The sequence below is a fragment of the Moschus berezovskii genome, chromosome Y (assembly GCF_049115385.1).
Source record: "Moschus berezovskii isolate FMDL1 chromosome Y, NW_MosBer_1.0, whole genome shotgun sequence".
In the NCBI taxonomy this organism is placed as follows: domain Eukaryota; kingdom Metazoa; phylum Chordata; class Mammalia; order Artiodactyla; family Moschidae; genus Moschus; species Moschus berezovskii.
The window spans coordinates 2,380,699-2,389,864 of NC_142489.1; the positions used below are offsets into that span (position 1 = coordinate 2,380,699).

Below are 9,166 nucleotides of genomic sequence, written 5' to 3' on the forward strand. Positions count from 1 at the left end.
GGGCAGAAAACTTCCCACTGGGCACTCAGTACTGGGTGATAACTACTGACTGGGTGATAAGCCGAGGACCTCTTCACTTCTCAGAAATCCCAGGGAGATTTGTGATGCCAACTACAGAACAGCAGAGGGAATGGGTCCTATGACTGACCACTAGCTGGGCGGTGGTCTTGAATGTGAAATAACGGATGCCTCTGTGTAGGAGACTACCAGCCCTTTCTGTTGCCCCAAAGTGCCTGAGGCAGGGGTAGCAGGAGGCAGCCTAAAAGATCACTCTCATTTCCTTCAATATGTTTCCCAAAGTACAGGCTGATTAGGAGAATGGGAACCCTGGGGGTTTTCAGAACAGTGCCCTCAAGTAAACCACAAATGTAGCCTTCCTGATAACCAAGGTGGTATTTCCCTGCTCGGCTGCACACTCAACCTCCGTCATCCTGCGGGCCCTTACCACCTGCCCTCCTACTCACACTTCTAATCATTGTCCCGCAGCGCAGTCGTCATGCCTCGGGGTCAGAATCCTAAGCTCTGCATCCGTGAGAAATGCCACCAGGCCCGAGATGAGCCCCAGAGTCACAAGGGAGTTCACCCGCTGCAGTAATGGAAGAGCTTCCCTCTACCTCTTCTCTTTTAGCAGATAATTCACAGAGCTCATCAGCTCCTGGGTCAAACAGCACTTCCCAGGGGTCTTCGGAAGCCCCATCTACTACCAGCACTTTTTCAAGTACTTCTGACACAACATCTGATGAAGAAGATACCAGTCAAGATGAGGAAGATTCACGATCCTCCGATGTCTCATCTTCTACCGAGAACACCTACAGTGATACTCTGAACAGCATGACAAGTTTGTTGGAGCAGTTCCTTCTGTATAAGTATAAGATGAAGCAGCCCATGATGAAGGAAGACATGCTGAAGCTTATCCACCCAAGATACCATGACCGATTTGCCGAGATTCTCAAGAGAGCCTCTGAACACATCGAGGCTGTCTTTGCAGTTGACTTGAAGGAAGTTGACTCAACCACCCACTCCTATGACCTTGTCAGCAAACTGAACCTGCCCAACAATGGGAGGGTGTGGGTTCCTGGTGTGATCTTCTTGAAGGGTGACTGTGCCACTGAGGAAGACATCTGGAAATTCTTGAATACGATGCAAGTATATGCTGGGAGAGAACGCTTCATCTACAGAGAGCCCAGGAAGCTCATCACCAAAGACTTGGTGACGATGAAGTACCTGGAGTACCGCCAGGTTGCCATCAGCGATCCTCCACGTTACGAGTTCCTGTGGGGCCCACGAGCCCATGCTGAAACCAGCAAAATGAAAGGCTTGGAATTTTTGGCAAAAGTCAATGACACGGTCCCCAGTACCTTCTCATCACAATATGAAGAAGCTCTGCGAGATGAAGAGAGAGCTCGAGCCACAGTTCCAGCCAGGGCTGGAACGACTGTCACTCCCAGGCATGTTCCAGGGCCATGTCCAGCAGCTTCTCCCACCCCTACTGAAGACCAAGAGTTTTACAAAATCATCCAGATAAGAAAATCTGACATCAAAATAGGGACTTTTGCTGAAATGGGAAGCAATCCCACAATAAAACTGCTGGGGCAATGGAGTGGAAAAATAAAATGAAAAAAAATTCAAAACATGATCAACCTTAATGTTCTCCATCTTTGCTGTCTTCTGTTTCATAAAATTAAATAATTTATACCTCGATATGCTTATTTTAAAATGCAAGCGGTATTAAACCTTAACAAGTTAGACCTCTTACTGTCTTCATTTAGTTTTTGAGCATTTGCTCTTTGAAAGGCTCTATGCTAGTTCTGGGGCGGCTAAGATTGAGACCTAGCCTAAGCCCAAAGAACTTTAGAAAGAAGGAGCTGCAGTCACATAAGGAAGGAGCTGAGATAGCCTTTAGGAATGACAGGAAAGTACAAAGACTATCCAGGAAGAAATCTCTACCTGGGGTAACATACTGATTTGTTAAGCTTTCCACAACAAAACCCCACAGAATGGGCGGCTGAAACAACTGAAATGTACTTTCTCAGAGTTCCAGAGGCTGCAAGTCCAAGATGAGGGATGGTTTACCCTGAGGCCTCTCCCCTTGGCTGGCAGGTGGCCGCCCTCTTCACTTGGCATTCCTTTTGAGTGCGTATATCCCTGGTGCCTCCTTTCATGTCTCAATTTCTTCTTGTAGTCACATTGGGCTATGGCCCACCCTAATGACTTCATTTTAACTCAACCATCTCTTTAAAGACCTTATTTCTAACTACATTCTGAAGTACTCTCAGCTATGCCTTTAATATGCATTTTTGGAGGGGACACAATTTGGCCCCTAACAGACAGAAATTTAAGGTGTCTCTGCTCTTAGGTCAATGCAGGAGATTCCAGTGCACAGACTGATATTCTACGCACATTATCTCCAGGGAGACTCTGAGATGTAAGGGTGAACTCCCTTGAGGTGTGCAGGGAAGGAGTAAAGTCCTCATTTATCCCTTTTGAATTCTTGTGGTTAGACTACTAATAAACTTGACACAAGACAGGGTAACAGGAGAAAAAGAGACAAATTGCAATTCATGTGCACAGAAGTGTCACAGAAATGGGACCTAAGAAGTGGGCAAAGCAGGCAGCTTCTTTATTTTGTAGACAACAAAACAATTTGTGAGGAATTGACAGGACAAATAAACGTAGGTTTTAGGTACTCAACTAGTAAGGAATCTCAACAGAATCTGTACCCAGGGTAGTAAATTAAAGACTTAACAAGGTTTGTGTATCCAGCCTTCTCTGCTTGAACTGCCTATTTCTGGTTAGAAGGGTTTCCTTCTGCCTCCAGATGCAGGCAGTACATCCTTCATATGAGATTTATTCCCTGCTCTCAGGGAGGCAGAAATCGGGGGGCAGCGGAATGTCCCTCCTCTGTTGGCTGTTTCTTAAGTAACATGAATTCAAAATAATCAATACACCATTATGACATATTTGGGGGCAGAGTGTCCTAAGACTTAACAGTTCCCTCCTCTGAAACTTGCCTGCAAGTCTCACATGGTGAAAGCTGATCTGGTCACTATGGAGAGACAGAATGGATTAGTGGAGTCCTCCATTCCATAGCAGCAGTTGCATGGTTCTGAGAACAGTTCAGTTCATTTAAAGAACGGTATCTCATTTCAATAGCTGGTGATGCAGATGGACTCCCAAAGCTAGGTCTATGGTGCAAGCAGTATCAGGTAGTTATTAATAAGAGACATTTCTATGGAAACAAAAGAAAAGCAGACGTTAATGATTGGAGCTGATTATAAACCAGTTTCTGAGAACAGGGGGTAGTCAGACAAGAAGTTTTCTAGGTGTCAGGATCGAAGCAACTATTGCAGTTTGAAATGTCTCTATCACAGTTAGCAATATCTCTGGGTGATCAGGTTAACTTTCTGAGTGGCTCGTACAGCAATAGGCATGAAGTCTATTTGAACATGAGCTCTTGTAACAATTTCTCTGATCTTTGCGTCAAGTCATCTAGCTTCACGTTGCAGGCCTTCAGGAAAATGGCAATGTTAGTTCTCAGTGATTCAAGTCAAAAGAATGGGCAAGTGAGCAGATCAAGATGGCAGAGGTATTTCGCTCGGAGCTCACCATCTCCCCACAGATACATCAAAAAGTTGGGAGAAATTGCGGATTTTAGTAAGAAAGTTGCAGCTAGATTCGGATGGACACTAGAAAAATTCAGGATCCAACCCAGTTTTCAGGTAAATAATAAAACTTCAAGGAAACGTAATACCACTAGAACCTAACACCCACACATGTGTAATACACTTTCTATTGAACCATGTTTTTCTATCATCTCCCTCATTTCTACCAAAGATAGGAAAACTAAGACCTAGTTTTTTTGCAATTATTGCCAAATTCAGACTTAAATTGAAGAAAGTAGGGAAAACCACTAGACCATTCAGATATGACCTCAATCAGATCCCTTATGATTATACAGTGGAAGTGAGAAATAGATTTAAGGGACTAGATCTGATTGATAGAGTGCCTGATGAACTATGGACGGAGGTTCGTGACATTGTACAGGAGACAGGGACCAAGACCATCCCCATGGAAAAGAAATGCAAAAGAACGAAATGGCTGTCTGAGGAGGCCTTACAAATAGCTGTGAAAAGAAGAGAGGCGAAAAGCAAAGGAGAAAAGGAAAGATATAAACATCTGAATGCAGAGTTCCAAAGAATAGCAAGGAGAGATAAGAAAGCCTTCCTCAGTGATCAATGCAAAGAAATAGAGGAAAACAACAGAATAGGAAAAACAAGAGATCTCTTCAAGAAAATTAGAGATTCCAAGGGAACATTTCATGCAAAGATAGGCTCAATAAAGGACAGAAATGGTATAGACCTAACAGAAGCAGAAGATATTAACAAGAGGTGGCAGGAATACACAAAAGAACTGTACAAAAAAGATCTTCACGACCAAGATAGTCACGATAACATGATCACTGACCTAGAGCCAGACATCTTGGAATGTGAAGTCAAGTGGGCCTTAGACAGCATCACTACGAACAAAGCTAGTGGTGGTGATGGAATTCCATTCAAGCTATTTCAAACCTTGAAAGATGATGCTGTGAAAGTGCTGCACTCGATATACCAGGGGATTTGGAAAACTCATCAGTGGCCACAGGACTGGAAGAGGTCAGTCTTCATTCCAATCCCAAAGAAAGGCAATGCCAAAGAATGCTCAAACTACCGCACAATTGCACTCATCTCACACGCTAGCAAAGTCATGCTCAAAATTCTCCAAGCCATGCTTCAGCAATATGTAAACCGTGAACTCCCAGATGTTCAAGCAGGTTTTAGAAAAGGCAGAGGCACCAGAGATCAAATTGCCAACATCCGCTAGATCATGGAGAAAGCAAGAGAGTTTCAGAAAAACATCTATTTCTGCTTCATTGACTATGCCAAAGCCTTTGACTGTGTCGATCACAATAAACTGTGGAACATTCTGAAAGAGATGAGAATCCCAGACCACCTGACCTGCCTCTTGAGAAACCTGTATGCAGGTCAGGAAGCAACAGTTAGAACTGGACATGGAACAACAGACTGGTTCCAAAGAGGAAAAGGAGTACGTCAAGGTTGTATATTGTCACCTTGCTTATTTAACTTATATGCAGAGTACATCATGAGGAACACTGGGCTGGAAGAAGCACAAGCTGGAATCAAGATTGCTGGGAGAAATATCAATAACCTCAGATATGCAGATGACACCACCCTTATGGCAGAAAGTGAAGAGGAACTCAAAAGCCTCTTGATGAAAGTGAAAGAGGAGATTGAAAAGGTTGGCTTGAAGCTCAACATTCAGAACACAAAGATCATGGCATCTGGTCCCATCACTTCATGGGAAATAGATGGAAAAACAGTGGAAACAGTGTCAGACTTTATTTTTTGGGCTCCAAAATCACTGCAGATGCTGATTGCAGCCATGAAATTAAAAGACGCTTGCTCCTTGGAAGGAAAGTTATGACCAACCTTGATAGTATATTAAAAAGCAGAGACATTACTTTGCCAACCAAGGTCCGTCTAGTCAAGGCTATGGTTTTTCCCGTGGTCATGTATGGATGTGAGAGTTGGACTGTGAAGAAAGCTGATCGCCGAAGAATCGATGCTTTTGAACTGTGGTGTTGGAGAAGACTCTTGAGAGTCCCTTATACTGCAAGGAGATCCAACCAGTCCATTCTAAAGGAGATCAATCCTGGGTGTTCATTGGAAGGACTGACGCTAAAGCTGAAACTCCAATACTCTGGCCACCTCATGTGACGAGTTGACTCACTAGAAAAGAGTCTGATGCTGGGAGGGATTGAGGGTGGGTGGTGACTGGGACGACAGAGAATGAGATGGCTGGATGGCATCACCGACTCGATGGACATGAGTTTGAGTGAACTCCGGGAGTTGGTGATGGACAGGGAGGCCTGGTGTGCTGTGATTCATGGGGTCGCAAAGAGTCGGACACGACTGAGCGACTGAACTGAACTGAACTGATGCTTAATCTTAGTTTCCTCAAGTTATCTGCTCATATCCAAGTCTAACTGTGTCTGTCAAATATAACATTCCAGTCAAAGTTTCGGTAGTGTAGTCAGTGTTTCCACATGTGTCCTGCTATAAGAACAGATTCTTAGTGAGCTTTTGAAAAATAACTATTTTCCTAAGAAAATAAGAACACTGAGAGTTTGTAATTTCTGGGGTGATATGGTAGGGAAAGAAAAATTAATGTTTCAATTCTAATGACAATGGTATAATTTATCAAATGTCTGTGTTAAAAAATTTCCTTATATCTACATAATGAAAGATTTTAAAAAGATAGTAATCTTTCAAAAAAAATCAGGAAAATTATCATCATATTCATAATTCATTAAGCCCTATGTTTCTAACTCTTATATTGCTAGAGTCCAGGTTTCTTATTTTTTTCTGTCAATCTTCCCTGAAGTTTGTGGGTCATAGGGACAATGATAATTTCAAGAAGCCTGCAAGGTTTTGGTTCAAGCATATATAATTTGCCCAGGGAAATATGTGTCTTGGTCACACTTGATAAACCAAGCAGAGAACACATTTTCTCACACTTTCTTTGCCACTGTAAGGGAATCAGCCTTGCAGCAAGGGAAGGCTTCAACTCATCCTGAAAGTAAAGGAATGAGAATAATATTTGATGACTCATCTGTTCTGTTCAGTCTCTCGGTCGTGGCTGACTCTTTGCAACCCCATGGACTGCAGCACGCCAGGCTTCCCTGTCCATCACCAATTCCCAGAGCTTGCTCAAACTCATGTCCATTGAGTAGGTGATGTCCTCCAACCATTTCATCCCCTGTCGTCCCCTTCTCTTCCAGCCTTCAACCTTTCCCAGCATCGGGGGCTTTTCCAGTGATTTAAGTTTTCACATCAGGTCGCCAAAGTACTGGAGCTTCAGCTTCAGCATCAGTCCTTCCAATGAATATTCAGGACTGATATCCTTTAGAATTGACTGGTTAGATCTCCTTGCAGTCCAAGAGACTCTCACCAATCTTCCCCAGAAGGAACAAGATGGCAAGAGGAGTTGGTGGATGTGGAATACATCTCTCTCCATAGACACATCAGGAATACACCTTCAGACACAGAAGTGCATGCAGAATACCAGCTGAGAGTGGACAGGAGTGTATGACCAGCAGAAAAGAATATATGGAACCACACAGAACTCAAGATCAAGCCCTGAGCCTTTAGGATGGGTCCACTGGCTCCAAGATCCTAGACTACCAGAGAACTAACCCCAGGATATCAAATAGTGAGAACTGATAGAAAGGAAACCACTGTAATACAAGACCCAGCATCACCAAACCCCTGATAGCACCCTGTGCAGGATGCCTTATCTATTTTTTTTTTTACTTTTTTAAAAAAATTTTTATTAGAAAAATGAAATTTACAATGTGTTTATATCACTCACTCACATGAGTGAGTGGCACTTAAAAACAACATCATTAAATAAAAATAACAAAAATACAAAGTCTTAAAACCTATGGGATATGGAAAACATTATCCACTGAGGCTTTAAATGTAGTAGACTTCACATAAAAAGGAAAAGAAATGACTATACAAGTATACAGCCAGTTGAAGCAGTTATCAAGATAAGCAGAATAATCATAAAGAAAAGAAAGCACCTAATACATACCAGGTATTAATACAATAAAAATAAAAATAAAATTGAGAGGCACAACAGAGTCAAAGCTGCCTTAAAAAGATTCTCTAAAAAGGGAAACATCAGGTAACAATAATCAACAAGAAAAATCTTGCAAATAAACAATATTCAAAATGGGAATTATTCATAGAAGCATTAAGAATATAAATAATAGAAACAACTTTACGCCTATACATTCGAAGATTAGTTGTCTCATATACAGGGTTATCCTTACCATCTTTCTAAGAAGGACGCCTCATCTAAACAACAAAGAAAACAAACAAACAAAAAAAACCCCAGTCATCAGCAGACAGAATTACCACCTTACTCAGCCTTGCCCATCAGAGGAAAAAACAAATAAACAAAAACTCAGCACAAATCTCACCCTATAAGAAGGTTACACAAACCACTGGACAAACCTTAGAGGGCAGAAACTAAAAGGAAGAAAGAATTCAACCTCGAAGCCTGGGAAAAGGACACCTCAAACACGATAATGTAGAAAATAATAATAATAATGAAAAAGGCAGAGAAATACTACACAAATGAAGGAACAAACCAGAAACACAGAAGTCCAAATTAATGAAAAGGAAATTGGCAAACTACCTGAAAAAGAATTCATTGCTAAAGGTAAGGCAGTGATACAGATACTTTAGAAACTGTCTGGCAATTTCTTTTAAGCTAAATAGAGTCTCATCATATGATCGAGCAAATGAACGTTAAGGTATTTACTCAAAAGAGCCAACACTTAAGCCCATCCAAAAACCTTCAAACAAATTTTAATAGCAGAATAAGTCATAGCTGCCAAAAACTGAAATCACCAAAGACGACCTTCAGTAGATGAGTGGGTAAACAAACTATGGTAAGCTACATGGAATGCATTTCAGTCTTGGAAAAAAACATTTCAAACCATAAAAAGATATAGAGAAAATTCAATGTATATCGATTAGCAGAAGGAGTCAGAATAAAAAGCCTACGTATTGTATGATTCCATCAATGTTACATTCTGGAAAATGCAAATCTTTAGAAAGAGCAAAACGTTCTGTAGTTGTCAGGGGTTCCAAGTGAGGTTTGGAGGGATGAACAGATGGAGCATGGGAGATCCATAGGGCATTCAAACTCCTCTGCATGACACCATGTTGTTGTCTGAGTTGATAATATCATGCAGCTGTCAAACACTAAAGAACTGTAAAACACAAAAAGTAAAATGTATTCTAAACAATGGACAACGGTTAATAATAACAAATTGGCATTAGTTGACTAACTGTGAAAAATGAACTTGTATTCATTGAATTAATACAATATGTTAATAATAGAAGATACCAAGTGGAGGAAGAGACTGGCTGTATGGGAGCTCTCTATACTATCTGCTGAGTTTTCTCTAATCCTATATCTGTTCTTTAAAAAAGAAATACAGGGGGGCAACAAACACATAAACACATGAAAAGAGGAGCTACATCGCTCATCATGAGAGAAATGCAAATCAAAATTACAATGAGCTGTCACCTCA

The 9,166-nt window shown here is 41.5% G+C and overlaps 1 pseudogene; it reads left to right on the forward strand.

The window, feature by feature from the left end:
* The first annotated feature begins 496 nt into the window (after positions 1 to 496).
* On the forward strand, positions 497 to 1,617 carry LOC129563809 (melanoma-associated antigen B5-like; annotated as a pseudogene).
* The last annotated feature ends 7,549 nt before the right edge of the window (positions 1,618 to 9,166 follow it).